Source organism: Schistocerca americana, chromosome 11 (assembly GCF_021461395.2).
Source record: "Schistocerca americana isolate TAMUIC-IGC-003095 chromosome 11, iqSchAmer2.1, whole genome shotgun sequence".
NCBI lineage: Eukaryota > Metazoa > Arthropoda > Insecta > Orthoptera > Acrididae > Schistocerca > Schistocerca americana.
The window spans coordinates 208,010,192-208,030,322 of NC_060129.1; the positions used below are offsets into that span (position 1 = coordinate 208,010,192).

The 20,131-nt window shown below is 39.5% G+C and overlaps 1 long non-coding RNA gene across 1 annotated transcript in view; it reads left to right on the forward strand.

Annotated features, from left to right (window-relative positions):
* The first annotated feature begins 1,163 nt into the window (after positions 1-1,163).
* LOC124554125 overlaps positions 1,164-20,131 on the forward strand; it is a 28,797-nt gene continuing 9,829 nt past the window's right edge. Inside the window, exons 1-2 of the long non-coding RNA XR_006968253.1 lie at positions 1,164-1,282; positions 1,406-1,554. This is a non-coding gene — a long non-coding RNA (uncharacterized LOC124554125). The remainder of the gene's footprint in view (positions 1,283-1,405; positions 1,555-20,131) is intronic.

A 20,131-nucleotide genomic window follows, 5' to 3' on the forward strand; every position in this document is an offset into this window, starting at 1 on the left:
AATTTGTAATGTTTACACAAGGTGAGGCTGAACAGCCATAAGATATTATATAAAATGCATTTTAACCATCAGCTGTTTATTTGTTCCATTAGTCATCTACCAGTTTCGATTACCCATCATTATCTAGCATGTAGGGTACAATAGATTAGTTAAAAATATCCCATATTCGTTTGAAGCTGAACAATATTGAAATTATCCAGTGAAATTGGTGCAAACAATTTGTCATAGAATACTGACAGTCATATCTTATGCCAAACCGACAGACATCATGTTAATGAATACGACCCCACTTCTGACTCCAATGTCAATGTATACGGGCAGGGAAGGGGGGACTGGGTACTTACGTATGCCTAGTGGGCATCCAGGGCTGCCGTTAAAAGACAAAACAGGAAATTAGGTACAATAAAGAGGATATATTTCAAGGTACAGCGTACAAGGGGCGCGCCTAGGGTCGCAAGTTACCTGGTTTAGGCCAGTCTAGGAGGTCGAACAATTAATTGAAGCAGGCAACGGAAGGGGAAGCGGTTCAAGTTAACATACGTTGGTGGCCGGTCATGAAAAGCAGAGTCAGAGGCTCTGCCTTCCAAAAAGACGACTGTTCTGCTCGAGGTCTGCGTTACAAGAGAGAGAGGCAGCTGTGTTCCGCACCGCAGAACACTCCAGCATCCACAAACGTGGCCTGTATCCCAAGCACGCTATTGGCTAAAACCAATGGCGTGAATTCGCTAGCAGTTTCAGCAAGGCGTCTCTTGTCAGTAGCTTTAACTGGACAGAACTGCCTCGGTTTTGAAAGACAAGCGACTAGTCTTACGTAGGCACAACGTTAAGTCGCTCGAGGGATAAACTTGTAAAGATTTGACTGGGCCTTCGAAATAAATTTTTTATACCAGTTCTCTAAAATATTCCTTGACTGGCCTCCATCATGTACAATCGCAGGAGAAACTAGTCTGCTGTACCCAACTCGTTGGCTGTACCCTCTCTCATGGATAATGGTTAATATCCGAAACTAGCAGCTGATGGTTAAAATGCATACTATAAACAAAATGTATGGTTTTTTGGCAACCCACGCATGAACAATAATGTGTGACTTGGAATCTTCTGCATGTACTGCACAGTGGTTGGATATAAATGAAACTAGATTTTAAAATTATTTCCCGCGTTCTTATTGACCTGTTTGGCAGAATAACCGGTAGATGGTTCTGCAGTATGTGCACTTGGACTTGTTATCGATCTGATCCGTCTGTTGTTGCCCGACTCGAGTGAGACAATTGGGCGTTGACAGGTGACGAAATACTTGTTGATGCTGTTTTATTTACTTTTCACGTTGACATCGAAATATGGCTTTTGTTTAATGTTGCTTGTGTCAGTTTGGGCTCTAATGGATTTTACGACTTCATGTTCACAGTTGCACTCCACCAATTAACGGCGCCCTTGCAACCGTTTCTTAGTTGAGTATATATGCTTCGCTGACACTCTGAGCATGAAAATTTAAGTTGAAAATCGCCAACACGTCTTAAGATCAACTGTCAGAAGAAAGACAAGCTTATATTCCAGGTTAGCAAAGCGAAACACTGTCAAAATATGGCGGTTGGTGATCGTTAGTAAAAAAAAAACATAAATTTCCTTACGTTAGTAGTTAAAATTCACGTATGCAAATCTAAGGTTGATTCTTGAAGATTTCCAACCCTCGGTGTGTGGCGGACTGTATTGAAATTCAGTTAACGCCTCTGCCACTTCGAGGCAACACTTTTACCGGTATTTCCAGCTGTATAATGTAGTTTGGCAACAGATAGTTTGATCCTGTACCAGAAACTGTTTTGGTGCAAATGTTGCCTGTTTGTTTACACTTGTATGTGATATGATAACATAATACCGTTTGAGTAGATATTTGTGACTAACCATTTTTATTTTTCACCATTTATATTCTTGATCAGATTTTGACATTATGTTAAAAACTTCAACCATTACTGTGACTCCTGTATTATTTCTCTAGTGTTCTTAGACAAATACAAGATTTTATTTTGGATGGTTACATACTATGTTGCAGTTTGTCATGTGTGCAATCAGTTATCACACAAAAAAATCAGTACATCTGAGTGAGTGATTTAGTACTTATTCATTTAAATTTCTTTTTGTGTGTTGTAAACATATGGTGACTTTTGCAAACATCATATTGTTTACAAAGGTATGGTACATATAAAATATTTGTGTACAAAGTTTTAATACATAACATATATATTTACATAGATTAATCGATAATATATACAGCTTAGATTTCTTTCGGTGAATACAGACATTTATTTACAAAGAAAATTTTAATTTTGTTTCAAAGGGAGTGTCAATGTGTGCTCTATGGACTCCGGCAATTTGTTTCACCAGATATATGGATAGAAACTGTATTTATTTCTTGTTTTGTGGTTATGTACAGCATAATGTTTGGGTGTGTCATCCTGTTAGACAGTTGGCTGTGTAAGTACAATGTGCTGCTCATTTTCTGTTGTAAAATGTTGCACAGTTTTCCCTCTGAAGATTACCATCCAAGTACAAAATAATATATTTAAAGTCTTCATTGTTTGTACTTGAATTCCACAAATATTTCCTACACATCTGTGGCATGAATTGCTTTCTTTGAACTGCAGTAACTGTGATTTTGTACTATTGTCTTTTAGGCCCTTGTTACTAAAATATTTACTAGTCACTTCTTTTGTCCTGTGTGTTGAATGTTATATCCTCCTCATTCTCACCATAAAGCAGCAGAGAGACTCGTCAGCACAAGTAATTATATGTGACTTAGAAGTTTCTACAATACCATTTACACACCCCTGGTGCAAGCATCCTGCATTACTGTTTCACTCGTAGACTAAATGTTCTTTTTTTTTCATTTTGATAATTTATATTTGTACAATATTTATGTCCTTTTTAGGCATTTAGACAGGAGCTCCTGAGATGAGTGTTTGATATTACACGCCCTCAGTTTCTACAACAGAAGTGTGCAGTTCACCTGATAGAAAGCCTTTGTGAGATCTAAAAATGTGTCCACAGTAGTAGAAATGAGAAGATAGTTTATTCCCCTGATACGAGATCTTTAAATACACTTTAGTGATAAGAAACTCTTTTATGCCATGTCATAACAGCTTTGTTTTAAATTTTTTAAGTACCTCGGAAGTCAGTTATAAGTTTCGATACCTGTGTAAACAGGCCTGTTGTCCGTGCTGTGCCTTGCCAGTGACTGTCAGATCTCTCCCACTGCTATAATGTTTGCATTCCCGTTTAGATCGTATAGCGCTTATGTTTTGTAGTTAGTTGTGTACTTTCAGAAATGTATGCTTACTTAACGTACCAGCTGGCTGTGTCCCGTGATGTGATGATGTGGTGGCACTTTGTGTTAAATGTTTGTGAACAGGAGGAAAAAAGAACATCTGCAATATTGCCTTTGTATCTGTATTAATTTTTGGAACATAGGTTGTGGAGACAGACTGATCTGTAGAAGTATAGGTCAGATGAAAAGCAGACAGTTCGGTTGAGAGTTGAAAAAACTGACGAATGTGAATATGAAGTCTAAGTTGTGGTGACATTCAGATCTTTAGTGTAGACTGAAATCTAGATTAGGTCGAAATTTGACAGTGGTTAGTTACATGTTCCGTAGATCATTCAAATGATTTTATTAATTGAAATTATGTGGAACGAGGCAGTTTACAAGATATGAATATGTGATTAGTGTTAACATTAATGAATGCATTTTCATCTTTAGTCCTGCTTGTGCAACAGTACGGTCGTGAATTGGTGCGGAAGGCTTCAGTATAATTAATTTGGTACTATTGAACAGCTCTTTATACACCTCATTGTAGCTGAGATTGCACAGAATCCTTTACTAACTAGTTTTGAGGGATGGACGCAATTTGTATGTTTGGCTGCAGCACATCCCCATGTGTGATGAGTGGATACTTTGATGTACACATTTGCTCACAGTTCAGAACTGAACATTGTATACAACTTCATAAAAAAACTGCATGTGATTTTACCAAGGCAGATGTCTGTCTGATATTATGTCAAGGAAAGCTGTTGTATAATTTCCTTGCCATTGTCAGACTGACATGCCAATGAATCCATCCAGATTTACACCTTAGTCGGAAGTATGCCAAGACTTGGTCTTACTAAGGTTTGCTGCCTAGGCAATTACTTTCAAAATAATTCATTGAGAGGTGTAAAACACAAGAAGAATCAAGTGCAAGATTATTCTAATTGGGTTGCAAATGCATTGTATCATGAATTTCATCTTGATTTGTTTGTGTTCTTATTTTGTGTGAAAAGTTAGGTAAGGAAGTACTTGGTGTTTCTGTACACGGCATTAATGCAGGTCTGTTTTGTGTTAAGGTCTTACAAGGGTGTTCAGTGCCAGAAATCACAAAGGTAGACCTAGTCTGTTTACAGTGTACACTGGTTGTAAACACAACTGTAACAGGCCACTAATACATTGAAACATATGTGTGTGTAATTGTTAATAGTAGTACGACTGTCAGTGACAGATGTGTATGCTGCCACGGTCAGTTAATAGTTTGGGGTTGGTTTGTGACAGTTACGAATTCCTGATTCACTGGGGGTGAATATTTATTTCATATTGGCCCCATGATACCTGATGGAAATATTGGGACCTGTCAGTAAATGACACAGAATTAAACATAACAAAATCGTGTAGAGTATCGTAACATTTATGCAGTTTACGACGTGAACTTACAGACAATGAGTTTGGCATTAAGTATGTATGAGTAGGCTGAAGTTTGCAATGGGCCGTCCATGCGGAGATGTTGGATGCCTACGATTCGATTAGATTAGTACTTGTTACATAGATCATGAATACGACACTTCGTAATGATGTGGAACGTGTCCGGTTAATAAAAGGTGTCTATACAAGATATTACATTAGACAAAATATTACATGACACAACTCTTTTTTTTTAGGTTGGGGGATTACCCACTTACTATATCCAAAAATTCATCTAATGAGTAGAAGGAGTTGCCATTAAGAAATTATTTTAATTTCCTTTTAAATATGCTATATGGCTGTCTGTCAGACTTTTGATGCTATTAGGTAAGCGACCAAACACTTTTGTGGCAGCATAATTTACCCCTTTCTGAGCCAAAGTTAGAGTTAACCTTGAGTGGTGAAGATCATCCTTTCTCCTAGTGTTGTAGCCATATACACTGCTATTACTTTTGAATTTGTTCAGATTGTTAGTAACAAATTTCATAAGTGAATAAAAAAACAAAGATGAGGTGACTTACCGAACAAAAGCGCTGGCAGGTCGATAGACACACAAACAAACACAACATACACAAAAGGACAGGTATACACTCGCGCGCACACACACACATATCCATCCACACATACAGACACAAGCAGACATATTTCTGTCTGCTTGAATGACTCCTTACCCTCTCCTTTAAAACCCACTTCCTTTCGTCTTCCCCTCTCCTTCCCTCTTTCCTGATGAGGCAACAGTTTGTTGCGAAAGCTTGAATTTTGTGTGTATGTTTGTGTTTGCTTGTGTGTTTATCGACCTGCCAGCGCTTTCGTTTGGTGAGTCACATCATCTTTGTTTTTAGATATATTTTTCCCATGTGGAATGTTTCCCTCTATTAATTCATATATATATATATATATATATATATATATATATATATATATATATAATTTTTTTTTTTTTGTGGGGCTACAGTGGAGATTTCTAGCTCTTTAAATAAGTGTCTGCAGGATGATCTTGGATGAGCTCCAGCAATTATTCCGATTACACGATTTTGTGCAATGAACACTCTTTCACTCAATGATGAGTTACCCCAGAATATGATGCCATATGATAGCAGAGAATGGAAACATGCGTGGTAATTTACTCAGCTGCATATCGCCAAAATTTGCAATGACCCTAATAGCATAATGAGCTGAACTCAAACGTTTCAGCAGGTCCTCAGTGTGTTTTTTCTAGTTCAACCCCTCATCAATGCATACACCTAGAAATTTTGAATATTCTACCCTAGCTACCAATTTCTGATCGAAGTCTATATTTATTAATGGGGTCATTCCATTTACTGTGTGGAACTGTATATACTGTGTTTAGTCAAAGTTTGATGAGAGCCAATTTGCAGAGAACCACTTAACGATTTTCTGGAAAACATCGTTTACAATTTCACCATTTAATTCTTGTCTGTCAGATGTGATAGCTATACTTGTATCATCGGTAAAAAGTACCAGCTTTGCATCTTCGTGAATATAGAATGGCCAGTCATTAATATATATTAAGAACAGCAGAGGACCCAAGACCTAATCTTGCGGCATCCCATTCTTTATTGTTCCCCAGTTTGAGAAATCACCAGTTTTTTGCATATTATGTGAACTGCTTATTTCAACTTTCTCCACTCTTCCAGTTAGGTATGACTTGAACCATTTGAGCGCTGTTCCATTCATACCACAGTACTTGAGCTTATCTAGAAGTATTCCATGATTTACACAATCAAAAGCCTTTGATAGATCACAAAAATCCCAACGGGTGACTTCCAGTTACTCAGAACATTTAATATTTCATTTGTGAAAGTATATATAGCATTTTCCGTTGAAAAACCTTTCTGGAAACCAAACTGACATTTTGTTAAAACTTTCTTTTTACATAGGTGTGAAGCTACTCTACAGTACATTACTTTTTCAAGAATTTTGGATAAGGCAGTCAGAAGAGAGATTGGGCACTAGTTGTTGACATCAGACGTGTCCCCTTTCTTATGCAGTGGTTTAACAATGGCGTACTTCAGTCTATCTGGGAAAATACCCTGCTTCAGTGTATGATCACTTGTCTGCACCCATCCATGTGCCTGGCCCCATGCTTTAATTAAGGGGGAAAAAAAACAAAAACAAATCCTATCAAACATTATTTCACAATTCAGCTGTTCCACCATCTTAGATATCCCCAACGGGCCCTTGTAATGTTTTACCTATGAGGATATTAATGCAATATCTTAAGGTAATGTGACAATTTTATGTTATAAAAATTGCACTTCATTTTTCAAGGAATTTACTTACAGTGTAACAATGGTGGTCCATTAGAAATCACTCAAGTATTATTGTTACTATTATTATTATTATTATTTCCCTTTCCTCTCTCAGACGTTATGTCTGGTTAAAAATGGAAAGTGACATGGACCTTGATCAAGCGTGACTTCCTTTTAACTGTACGGTATATGTTACATTGCATTTAGGAACTTTTGAGTAATTGAACATGTATCATTAATTACAGATTTCTGTAGTTGTATATATAAGTTTGGATGTACCTGTATTGCTTTGATGTACTGGTGGATATTGTGTCGTATGACTCCTGTAGTTGATACTATAATTGGTATAATGTCAACTTTATCCTGATGCCACATGTCCTTGACTTTCTCAGCCAGTTGGATGTATTTTTCATTTTTTTTCTCCTATTTTCTTCTGTATATTTGTTGTATTGGGTATGGATATTTCGATTAGTTGTGTTAATTTCTTCTTTTTATTGGTCAGTATGCTGTCAGGTTTGTTATGTGGTGTTGTTTTACTGTTATAATGGTTCTGTTCCAGTATAATTTGTATTCATCATTGTCCAGTACATTTTGTGGTGCATACTTGTATGTGGAACGTGTTGTTTTATTAGTTTATGTTGTAAGGCAAGCTGTTGATGTATTATTTTTGCTACATTGTCATGTCTTCTGGGGTATTCTGTATTTGCTAGTATTGTACATCCGCTTGTGATGTGATCTACTGTTTCAATTTGTTGCTTGCAAAGTCTGCATTTATCTATTGTGGTATTGGGATCTTTAATAATATGCTTGCTGTAATATCTGGTGTTTATTGTTTGATCCTGTATTGCAATCATGAATCCTTCCGTCTCACTGTATATATTGCCTTTTCTTAGCCACGTGTCGGATGCGTCTCGATCGATGTGTGGCTGTGTTAGATGATACGGGTGCTTGCCATGTAGTGTTTTCTTTTTCCAATTTACTTTCTTCGTATCTGTTGATGTTATGTGATCTAAAGGGTTGTAGAAATGGTTATGAAATTGCAATGGTGTAGCCGATGTATTTATATGAGTGATTGCTTTGTGTATTTTGCTAGTTTCTGCTCGTTCTAGAAAGAATTTTCTTAAATTGTCGACCTGTCCATAATGCAGGTTTTTTATGTCGATAAATCCCCTTCCTCCTTCCTTTCTGCTTAATGTGAATCTTTCTGTTGCTGAATGTATGTGATGTATTCTATATTTGTGGCATTGTGATCGTGTAAGTGTATTGAGCTCTTCTAGGTCTGTGTTACTCCATTTCACTACTCCAAATGAGTAGGCCAATATTGGTATAGCATAAGTATTTATAGCTTTTGTCTTGTTTCTTGCTGTCAATTCTGTTTTCAGTATTTTTGTTAGTCTTTGTCTATAGTTTTCTTTCAGTTCTTCTTTAATATTTATATTATCTATTACTATTTTTTGTCTGTATCCTAGGTATTTATAGGCATCTGTTTTTTCCATCGCTTCTATGCCGTCGCTGTGGTTATCCAATATGTAATCTTCTTGTTTAGTGTGTTTGCCCTTGACTATGCTATTTTTCTTACATTTGTCTGTTCCAAAAGCCATATTTATATCATTGCTGAATACTTCTGTTATCTTTAGTAATTGGTTGAGTTGTTGATTTGTTGCTGCCAGTAGTTTTAGATCATCCATATATAGCAAATGTGTGATTTTGTGTGGGTATGTTCCAGTAATATTGTATCCATAATTTGTATTATTTAGCATGTTGTATAGTGGGTTCAGAGCAAGACAGAACCAGAAAGGACTTAATGAGTCTCCTTGGTATATTCCACGCTTAATCTGTATTGGCTGTGATGTGATATTATCTGAATTTGTTTGGATATTAAGTGTGGTTTTCCAGTTTTTCATTACTTTGTTTAGGAACTGTATCAATTTAGGATCTACTTTGTATATTTCCAATATTTGTAGTAACCATGAGTGAGGTACACTATCAAAAGCTTTTTGGTAATCAATGTATGCGTAGTGTAGCGACCTTTGTTTAGTTTTAGCTTGATATGTCACCTCTGTATCTATTATCAGTTGCTCTTTACATCCTCGTGCTCCTTTGCAGCAGCCTTTTTGTTCTTCATTTATAATTTTGTTCTGTGTTGTATGTGTCATTAATTTCTGTGTAATGACTGAAGTTAATATTTTGTATATTGTTGGTAGGCATGCTATGGGGCGATATTTAGCTGGGTTTGCTGTGTCTGCTTGATCTTTAGGTTTCAGATAGGTTATTCCATGTGTAAGTGTATCAGGGAATGTGTATGGGTCTACAATGTAACTGTTAAATAATTTAGTTAGATGTGAATGTGTTGAGGTGAACTTCTTTAGCCAGAAGTTTGCTATTTCATCATTTCCAGGGGCTTTCCAACTGTGAGTAGAATTAATTGCTCGGGTGACTTCATGTTGCAAAATTATCACTTCAGGCATTTGTGGTATCATCTTGTATTTGTCTGTTTCTGCTTGTATCCACCGTGCGTGTCTGTTATGTTGTACCGGGTTTGACCATATGTTGCTCCAGAAGTGTTCCATGTCTGTTATGTTTGGTGGACTGTCTATTTTAATGTGTGTGTTATCTATTGTCTGGTAAAATTTCTTTTGGTTTGTGTTGAATGAATGTTTGGTTTTGTTTCCTTCTATTTTCACTTTTTTTGTATCTTCTAAGTCGTTTGGCCAATGCTTGTAATGTCTGCTTCTTTTCATCTAATTGCTCTATCGCTTCTTGTTGTGAGATTTTACCTAACCTTTTTCGTTTTTTGTCTGATATTTCATTTCTTATAAATTGTGTTAGCTGTCCGATGTCTTTTCTCAGTTTTTCTATTCTGATCTGTAGCCTGTGTTGCCGTGCTGGTTTTGTGGGTTTCTTCTGTGTGTTGGTTGGTTCTGATCTCTGCCTAGTGTGTATATTTAGTGTAGTGAGTGCTCCTACATAAACCAGTAGTTGTAACTCTTCCATAGTTGTGTTTTCATTTATTTTGTTGTGTATGATTGTGTTGATAGTTTTTATTGCTGTTTCGACTTGTGGGTTATTTGGCAGTCTATGCAAGAATGGTCTAATGTCTGTATTTGTGTCTTTGTATTCTATATATTCTATATCTAACATGTGTGTCACTTTGTGTTCTATTTGTGCTTGTTCTGGTGGCTGTCTTAAGATTTCGTTTTCCTCTGATTGTTTAATTGATGCGTGTTGTTCTTTGTTTGTTTGCTCTGGGATGTTTGAGTCCATTACTGTATTTTCTTCTTCTTCTGATTGCACATTATTTTGTTCTAGTATTTGTTGTACTTGTTGTTTGATGTTTTCTAATTCTGACTGGGGTATCCTGTTATTTTTTATTATTACACGGATCTGATCAGCTAGTCATTGTTCTCTTAAAAATTTTATTTCTGGGTATCTGGTAATAAATGTTGTGTATACTTGTGAAGAAACTGCAAAAAGGTGGGAATTTAAGGAGATGGGACCTGGATAAACTAAAAGACCCAGAGGTTGTACAGAGATTCAGGGAGAGCATAAGGGAGCAATTGACAGGAATGGGGGAAATAAATACAGTAGAAGAAGAATGGGTAGCTTTGAGGGATGAAGTAGTGAAGGCAGCAGAGGATCAAGTAGGTAAAAAGACGAGGGCTAGTAGAAATCCTTGGGTAACAGAAGAAATATTGAATTTAATTGATGAAAGGAGAAAATATAAAAATGCAGTAAGTGAAACAGGCAAAAAGGAATACAAACGTCTCAAAAATGAGATCGACAGGAAGTGCAAAATGGCTAAGCAGGGATGGCTAGAGGACAAATGTAAGGATGTAGAGGCCTATCTCACTAGGGGTAAGATAGATACCGCCTACAGGAAAATTAAAGAGACCTTTGGAGATAAGAGAACGACTTGTATGAATATCAAGAGCTCAGATGGAAACCCAGTTCTAAGCAAAGAAGGGAAAGCAGAAAGGTGGAAGGAGTATATAGAGGGTCTATACAAGGGCGATGTACTTGAGGACAATATTATGGAAATGGAAGAGGATGTAGATGAAGATGAAATGGGAGATATGATACTGCGTGAAGAGTTTGACAGAGCACTGAAAGACCTGAGTCGAAACAAGGCCCCCGGAGTAGACAATATTCCATTGGAACTACTGACGGCCGTGGGAGAGCCAGTCCTGACAAAACTCTACCATCTGGTGAGCAAGATGTATGAAACAGGCGAAATACCCTCAGACTTCAAGAAGAATATAATAATTCCAATCCCAAAGAAAGCAGGTGTTGACAGATGTGAAAATTACCGAACTATCAGCTTAATAAGTCACAGCTGCAAAATACTAACACGAATTCTTTACAGACGAATGGAAAAACTAGTAGAAGCCAACCTCGGGGAAGATCAGTTTGGATTCCGTAGAAACACTGGAACACGTGAGGCAATACTGACCTTACGACTTATCTTAGAAGAAAGATTAAGGAAAGGCAAACCTACGTTTCTAGCATTTGTAGACTTAGAGAAAGCTTTTGACAATGTTGACTGGAATACTCTCTTTCAAATTCTAAAGGTGGCAGGGGTAAAATACAGGGAGCGAAAGGCTATTTACAATTTGTACAGAAACCAGATGACAGTTATAAGAATCGAGGGACATGAAAGGGAAGCAGTGGTTGGGAAGGGAGTAAGACAGGGTTGTAGCCTCTCCCCGATGTTGTTCAATCTGTATATTGAGCAAGCAATAAAGGAAACAAAAGAAAAATTCGGAGTAGGTATTAAAATTCATGGAGAAGAAATAAAAACTTTGAGGTTCGCCGATGACATTGTAATCCTGTCAGAGACAGCAAAGGACTTGGAAGAGCAGTTGAACGGAATGGATGGTGTCTTGAAGGGAGGATATAAGATGAACATCAACAAAAGCAAAACGAGGATAATGGAATGTAGTCGAGTTAAGTCCGGTGATGCTGAGGGTATTAGATTAGGAAATGAGACACTTAAAGTAGTAAAGGAGTTTTGCTATTTGGGGAGCAAAATAACTGATGATGGACGAAGTAGAGAGGATATAAAATGTAGGCTGGCAATGGCAAGGAAAGCGTTTCAGAAGAAGAGAAATTTGTTAACATCCAGTATTGATTTAAGTGTCAGGAAGTCGTTTCTGAAAGTATTTGTATGGAGTGTAGCCATGTATGGAAGTGAAACATGGACAATAAATAGTTTGGACAAGAAGAGAATAGAAGCTTTCGAAATGTGGTGCTACAGAAGAATGCTGAAGATTAGATGGGTAGATCACATAACTAATGAGGAGGTATTGAATAGGATTGGGGAGAAGAGAAGTTTGTGGCACAACTTGACCAGAAGAAGGGATCGGTTGGTAGGACATGTTCTGAGGCATCAAGGGATCACCAGTTTAGTGTTGGAGGGCAGCGTGGAGGGTAAAAATCGTAGAGGGAGACCAAGAGATGAATACACTAAGCAGATTCAGAAGGATGTAGGTTGCAGTAGGTACTGGGAGATGAAAAAGCTTGCACAGGATAGAGTAGCATGGAGAGCTGCATCAAACCAGTCTCAGGACTGAAGACCACAACAACAACATCAACAACATACTTGTGATCTGTATCCAGTTGTGTTGGTTCCTAGGTTTGTTGCTTGGTAATAACAGAACACGAGGTGTCGATTAACTTCATCTGACCATCTCATCCTCTGTCTTTGTTTTCCTTCTAGAGTGGTTGCAGGAAGCATATCCTGCGAAACACCTCTATTTGGATTTAAATCATTTTCCAGTTGGCTAGCAGTGTCATTACCATTGTGGGCGGGCATAGGGTTCAAGCGTCGTCCCCGACCATGACGGCGCTTTTCCAGAGCTTCTTTAGTTCTGTCCTGAACCAACTAATCACACTAAAAGGGGGTTGGCCCTATTAGTGGTTTGTTCTTTTTGTCGCCTTTTACGACTGGCAGAACATACCGGAGGCTTATTCTTTTCCTGGGCCTCCATGGGGTTTATTATTATTATTATTATTATTATTATTATTATTATTATATTTTAAGATAGGCTTCAAACACAAATTTGGTATTATTTGGAGGGTGTTTGTGCAATTGTATTTCACACTGGAGCAGAGTTTTCTGATATACAGGATTTCTGGGTTTGGAGGCACGAATATTTTCACAGTTTTTGGTTCTACGACTCTTTGTAGAGCTGTTTGCTGATGTGCACTCAGTCGTGGCAAATATATTGGCAGGAATCTTTGTTCATATTATTCTCAAGATTTGTTTTTGAGTTTGGAATGCAGTTTGACTGCACGGTGCATTGCCCAGAATGTTACTCCCCCTGGATATGCCTTTAGTGCTGTCTTCCTGTTACAGCTTATTTCTAGCACCACAGCTTATAGAAATCAAATTATAGTTTAGCTGTTAAGCGTGCTCCAGTTTAAATCAGTTCAGGTAGAGAAAGATAACGGTGGGAGTAAGACAAGGCTGGGTTTTTTTCCCTACTGGTAATTTACTGGTATTTGGCGGCACGCTTCAGGCGAGCCGTACAAAATGTAGAAAAATTTGTCGAAAGTGAATAGAAGAGCGATTAATGCTGACAACACGCTATTAGTAACAGAAAATATAATGTAGCTGTGGACACTACTTACAAAAGTTAAGAGTTGGCAATGATTTTGGTTCTCAAAATGAATTTTAGCGTATTCAGATACACGATTATTGCCCGAGCTCCCAAAGATCTGATTAGGTATTACAATTAACACCGTAGCCACGGAAAGGTTATCAAAATATAAATGTTGTACCATTCAGACCAGTGATAAATTCCACCAGACCTGGGAAATCAGTAGCAGAACTGAAAAGACTGCTGCTGTCTTTTTAAATGAGACCTTTCTTTACCATCTGTAATTTAAACTCGGAACTAAGGCTCTTCCGAACGAACGAGTGCTGTATAGTACCGATACTCTAGTACAGACCGGAGATGCGGACAACTAATGAGGCAATAACGAAGAACGCTGAAGCATTTGAAATGTAGCTGTGATAATGAGTGTTAGAAATTTTCTGGATGCAAAGAATTATCGACAAAGACGTTCTGAGGCAAAAGGATAACGAATATGGGGACACAATTAGAACCAGAAAACTAGAGTACTGTGGCCATATTGAGGCAAGACAAAGATACAGTGTTCTAAGACTTGTAATGGAAGGTAAAGTTGTAGGGAAAAAATTAGTGGCTTCAGAATGTGAGAAAGAAGTTCAGATAAACTTTCCTGCAGCTGTTTGAATCTGCAAAGTCAGGAACAAGATTAGCTCTAATGATGGCCACCTTCTAAAGAAAGATGATGCTTAAGAAGGAGAATGCAGAGATTATGGCTGCAGAAACTGATGAAGCTTAAAGGGGGGGGGGGGGGGGGGGAAGTGGGAAGAGGAAAGGGGCACGGGTCCGTAATAGGTGGGCTGCAGAACGGAAGCGGTACGTGTGGAAGGGGAAGAGTCTCGTTTGGTGACGGAACGACACAGGGGACTGCGGGCCGGCAATGAGAAGTCGAGGGACGGAACGAAACCGAGTCGAATAGGAGGAGGGAGGCGACGGCGCTAGGTAGCGGTCGCGGGGTGGGCTGGGATCGGAGTGGGTTACTGCGAGATCAAGTGTGACGTAAGTGGAGCGCCAGTCTCAGCCGGGCAGCCGAGCGTGCCAGAACACAGACTGCAGACCCGGGCAGAGGGGCCGGCTGTCGGGGAGTGGGTGGCCGCCCATCGCAACTGAGGGTGGACAGCGGAGCCGTCCGAGTGAGCTGCCTGCTGTGAGATCGCGCGTGAGAATGTGGGATCCGGCGAGGTTTTCCAGCAGCACAGTCAACTGCGGTTAAGAAAACTGTTGGCTGAGCCAACTGGGTGGGAATTGAGCTGGCTGCTGCCTCTTTTGGGTGGAGCGAGACAACAATGGGGGGGGGGGGGGGCGGCAAAGAAACCAAATGGTAATCTGAGTGTGCTCTCTCTCTCTCTCTGTGTGTGTGTGTGTGTGTGTGTGTGTGTGCCAGTGTGAAGTGCATGGCAGAGAATAGATCCCATTATTGTACAATTTACTGGGATTTCTTCCCTTTCCATTCACACAGAGAGTGTGGAAGAATGCCTCTGTGTATGCCATGATTAATCTAGTCTCGTCTGCCCTAAAGCAAAACAAAACAAACAATCTAGTCTTGTCCTCATGATACCTATGTGAGCAATAAGTTGGGAGTTGTTGGATATTTCAAAAGCCATCATTTACAGTCGGTTCTCAAAACTTTGTAAGTAGACTTTCTCAGGACGTTTTACGTCTGTCTTGTTTGAAAATCTTTGTGTAAGTGTTCAAAATGAGTAATTCAGACAATAAAATAAAATTTATATGAGCAAAAGCGAAAAGTGAAACTGGAAATACCCAAATTAATCCGAGGACGTTGTCGTTAAAGGAATCCCGATAAGTAAAGGCAAATCACAATTACGCCACGCGCTGCCAAAGAAATTAATTCCCTCGAATCCAGAAACTCTCACAGAGTTGATACTATCTCGTAAAGTAGCAAAATAATGTTCTTCGCTTATATACACTGTGTTCGATCACATATCCGTTACAACACTTTCGTAAGTGGTATTTCAGAAGGACTGAAAAACTAAACTTTCTGTCAGGCTACAACTGTGTGCCAAACCTCACCATTCGCAGGTGCCTGCCTGAGACCTGCTCTCACAGCTTCATTATCGACTCTGCCTACGAGGGCGGGCTGTGTACACGTCCCGGGTTCGGCAGGTTTCGTGTCGGTGCACACACTGCCTCAGTGGGAAAGTTCATCCCGAAGACGTGGATATGCTGTTGCTTGACCCCTTTACGGTGAATGTAGTCAGACAGAGATTAATAACTGCTCGTCAGTCTCACTACTTCCTTCCTTCTAAAAGATAGTGCAAAATGTTGGAGAATTGTTGGGAATATTTTCTCTAGTATAGTTCGAACAAGAAGAGAATAGAAGCTTTCGAAGTGATGAATGCTGAAGATTAGATGGCTAGATCACGTAAGTAATGAGGAGGTATTGAATAGGATTGGGGAGGAGAGGAGTGTGGCACAACTTGACTAGAAGAAGGGACCGGTTGGTAGGACATGTTCTGAGGCATCAAGGGATCACCAGTTTAGTATTGGAGGGCAGCGTGGAGGGTAAAAATCGTAGAGGGAGACCAAGAGATGATTACACTAAGCAGATTCAGAAGGATGTAGGCTGCAGTAGGTACTGGGAGATGAAGAAGCTTGCACAGGATAGAGTAGCATGGAGAGCTGCATCAAACCAGTCTCAGGACTGAAGACCACAACAACAATGACAACAACATTTTCTCTGGTGTTTCAGCAGATATTTGCAATTTCATTTTTACGTTGTGGGTTGGAGTCAGATCAGACAAATATTTCTCATCAAGTCTTTAATGAGAGAAAGCACCGATATGTTTCCCATTATGGCCTGAGCTGCTGGAGTAGGTGCTCGTGTGTGTGTGTGTGTGTGTGTGTGTGTGTGTGTGTGGTGAGGTGTCGGCAGTCGTGTGTGCGTTCTGTGTTCTTGCTCTTGTGTATGAATGGTGTGTTTGTCTTTTTTACTGACAAAGACTGCGGCCTAGAGCATTACATAAATGTCTTTTAATTGTGCCAGTATGCAACTTAACGTGTCTTCTTTACAGTAAGTAGCAGTCTGTCTCTACCTATTTTGTTGATATTGCTACTTGGAGTTTTCACTGTTTGATTTTTGGCATTCTTCTGTGGTGCCACATCTCAAAAGCTTCAATTCTCTTCTGTTTCAGTTTTCCCACTGTCCGTGCTTCAGTACCGTACAATCTTAAATTAAAGCCCTCGTTTGACACCTGTAGACTCTTTGCCCAGGTCCGTCTGCTTTTTATGTCCCTCTTGCTTTGTACGTAGTGGATTTTATTCCTTAACGTCATCTACTTTGTGGCCTCCAATTTTGATGTCGAGTTTTTTGCTCTTCTCGTGTCTACTACTTCTCATTACTTTTGTCTTTTTCCAGTTTACTCTCAACAGTAGGGGCAAAAGACTACATCCCTGTCATACATCCTTTTCAGTCTGAGCACTTCATTCTCGGTCTCCCAGTCTAATTGTTCCCTCGCAGATATTGTATATCGCCCACCTTTCTCTGTAGGTTGCCCCTATTTTCCCCAGAATTTCAAACATGTTGTACCGTATCACATTATCAAACTCTTTTTCTAGATTGACAAATCTTAAGAATGTATCTCGATATTTCTTAAGTCTCGCTTCCATTACCGAGCACAATGTCAGGAATGCCTTTTCGGTGCCTCTATCTTCGGTGGAGGCAGACTGATTGTCATCTTACAGATCTCAAATTTTCTTTTCCATTCTCCTGTACATTATTCTCGTCAGCAGCTCGGACGCACGAGATATTTGGCCGATCGTACGATAGTTTTCGCACGTGTCTGCTGTTGCTATCTTCAGAATTGTGTGGATGATATTTTTCCGAAAGTCTCATAGTTTCTACACACCCATTTGAATAGTTTGGTTGCCATTTTCCCCAAAGGTTGTAGAAATTCTGGTAGAACGTTATCTATCCCTTCCACTGTATTTGATTTGAAGTTGTTCCAAGTTCTTTTAAATTCTGACTCTAATACTGGATCCCATATGTCTTCCTTATGAACTCCAGTTTCTTTTTCTGTCGTCAGATAAGTTGCCTCCTTCATAGAGGCCATAACTGTACCCTTTCCACCCCTCCTCTCCCTCTTCTGTATTTGACAGTGGAACTCCCATTGCATTCGCAATGTTAGCACCCTTGCTTTTTGTGGTGTCACCGCCAGACACCACACTTGCTAGGTGGTAGCCTTTAAATTGGCCACGGTCCATTAGTATACGTCGGACCCGCGTATCGCCACTGTCAGTGATTGCAGACCGAGCGCCGCTACACGGCAGGTCTAGTCTAGAGAGACTCCCTAGCACTCGCCCCAGTTGTACAGCAGACTTTGCTAGCGATGCTACACTGACAAACTACGCTCTCATTTGCCGCGACGATAGTTAGCATAGCCTTCAGCTACATCATTTGCTACGACCTAGCAAGGCGCCATTATCAATAGATATTTAACTTGTGATGCCTGTACCGTCAGACCGATGTTCTACAATTATGGATTAAAGTTAAGTATTACATCAACTACGTACTTTATTTGCTACTAAAAATTCCCTTAACTGTTCCAGACCTCACGCCAGTCTGTGTGAGCTTAACGCGTGCCTTTCGGCTTCTTCCAAACCCCGTGAATTGGCTCCTGCCAATTCACAACACTTTTAACTTCAGCAAAGGTTTCACTGTTACCATCTGAAAATTATTGCAGAACTCAATTAGTCTTTCTTCTGTCTCATTCCTAAACCTTTCTTCTGTTCCTTCCCCTACAACCGCATTCCAGTTGTCCGCAATTATTAGGTTTTCATCTCACGTTACGTAAAGAATTACCCGTTCGATATTCTCGTATACTTTCTCTGTTTCTCCATCTTCTGCTCGCAGCATCGTAATGTACGCACGAACTACCACTGTCCGCCTCGGTCTGCTGCCGACTCGGACGGGAACGACGCTGTCACTGAACTGTTCGCAGTAGCTCCCTCCCTGCCCTATCTTCCCATTCGTAATGAATCCTGCCTCTGTCGATATTACACTGTGTCTGTGTAACCAGAATTCCTTTCCTTCTTTCCATTTGGCTTTACTGACCCCCACTATATCTAGATCCAGTCTTTGTGTTTCCCTTTTCAGATTTTATAGCTTTAATACTACGTTCGAACTTCTGAAATTCCTCGCACGGACTCTCAGACTATCATCGCTGCGTCAGTTATTCCGCCTTTTTCTCACAGTCACCTTCCGCGTGGCAGACCCCTCCCAGAGATCTGAATGGATAACTAACCCGGAAGCTTTTGCCAACGGAGAGACCGTCACGCCACTTTCTAATTAAAAGCCACACGTCCTGCAGATACACGCTACGTACCTTTAATACAGTGTTTTCCACTGTCTTCTGCACTGCCACGCCGTCGATGAGTGTGCCCAGAACTGTGTCTGCTCCTCTGCCCCCTTTGACAGAGCCGTCGACAGAGCGAGGGTGACTTCTTGCCGGAAGAGAATGTAAGCAGTGGCTGGGTTTGAACTGGAACTCGTGACGTTATAGTAACTAATCGGTGATGCTGCCCCCTAGACCGCGGGTCACAGGTAACCTACATCTCTCAAAACGAGGTACTTAGTTTCAGAAGATGCTCCTCTTTCTGTCAGTTGTGTGTGGACCGTTAGTGAATTTAGGCGGATCACAATAAACACCACACAGTTAGAAATAATGCACGAGTGTTAATGGTTAAATGAAACAGAATATTCTAACTTGTTAGGTTTTTAATATAATAGAGGGAAACATTCCACGTGGGAAAAATTTATCAAAAAACAAAGATGATGTGACTTACCAAACGAAAGCCCTGGCAGGTCGAAAGACACACAAACATACACACATTCCTGATGAGGCAACAGTTTGTTGCGAGAGCTTGAATTTTGTGTGTATGTTTGTGTTTGTTTGTGTGTCTTTCGACCTGCCAGCGCTTTCGTTTGGTAAGTCACATCATCTTTGTTTTTTGATAAATTGTTAGGTGTTTATTTTGATAAGGACTTGAAGTAGTTGTGTATTACCGCTCTTTTTAAATGTCTGAGCTCTGAATCTCTTGTTTTTCAGATAGTATGAGATTTTGGGGATGAGATTTTTAAATAGTTGGCTTCCTTTGCCTGTTATTGTTCACTGACGTCTTGCGGCATCGTAGTCTGAGTTAAAAAAGTGTTTACTTAGTTTTTTAGTTCTTTCCACGTTCAGTGGATCAAATTTGTGAATCCTAACTATAATATGGGATGAGTCAGTTTTACAGTTACAGTTCATCTGCTCAGTAGAAAATATGGCATTGTTAATGTATCCATTTTTCTTGTTGTTGAGCTCTGTGGTTGTGAATTTTATTGCTTTCAAGAATACGAGCCACTTTGTTATGTATTTTTATTAAGTATGTATTAAACGAACTGAAGCAAAAGCTCAGAATGTAAAGAAAAATACATACCAGTGGGGCTCTTTCTTGTATTTCTAACAGTA